Below are 848 nucleotides of genomic sequence, written 5' to 3'. Positions count from 1 at the left end.
GAAAAAAACCACATTGTCATATCAATTGATGCAGAAAAAGCATTTGACAAAATCCAACACCCATTTTTGATAAAAACTCTCAGCAAGGTGGGAATAGACGGATCATACTTCAACATAATAAAAGCCATATATGACAAACCCACAACCAACCTCATACTCAATGGACAAAAACTAACACCATTTCCCCTAAGAACAGGAACAAGACAGGGATGCCCACTCTCACCACTCCTGTTCGATATAGTACTGGAAGTATTAGCCATTGCTATCAGACAAGATGAAGAAATAAAAGGCATCCACATTGGAAAAGAAGAAGTAAAACTGTCCTTATTTGCAGATGACATGATATTATACATAGAAAACCATAAAGAATTCATAAAAAAAACTATTAGACTTAATAAATGAATACGGCAATGTAGCAGGATACAATATTAACGCCAAGAAATCTATGGCATTTCTATACACCAAAAGTGAACTTGCAGAAAGAGAGACTAAAAAAAATCCCATTTACCATCGCACCAAAAAAATTAAGCTACCTAGGAATTAAGTTAACTAAGGAGGTAAAAGACCTCTACTCAGAAAACTACAGGACGTTGAAAAAAGAGATAGAGGAAGACATAAACAGATGGAAGAACGTACCGTGTTCATGGATTGGTAGAATCAACATCATTAAAATGTCCATACTACCCAAAGCAATCTATAAATTCAACGCACTTCCCATTAAAATACCAACTGCATATTTCACAGGCCTAGAACGAACTCTCCAAAAATTCATCTGGAATAAAAAAAGACCCCGAACAGCTGCAGTGATCCTGAGAAAGAACAAAGTAGGTGGGATCTCAATACCAGAT

The sequence above is a fragment of the Myotis lucifugus genome, unplaced genomic scaffold (assembly GCF_000147115.1).
Source record: "Myotis lucifugus unplaced genomic scaffold, Myoluc2.0 scaffold_844, whole genome shotgun sequence".
In the NCBI taxonomy this organism is placed as follows: Eukaryota; Metazoa; Chordata; class Mammalia; order Chiroptera; family Vespertilionidae; genus Myotis; species Myotis lucifugus.
The sequence above is the reverse complement of the archived record's forward strand: the minus strand, read 5'-3'. Positions refer to the sequence as shown.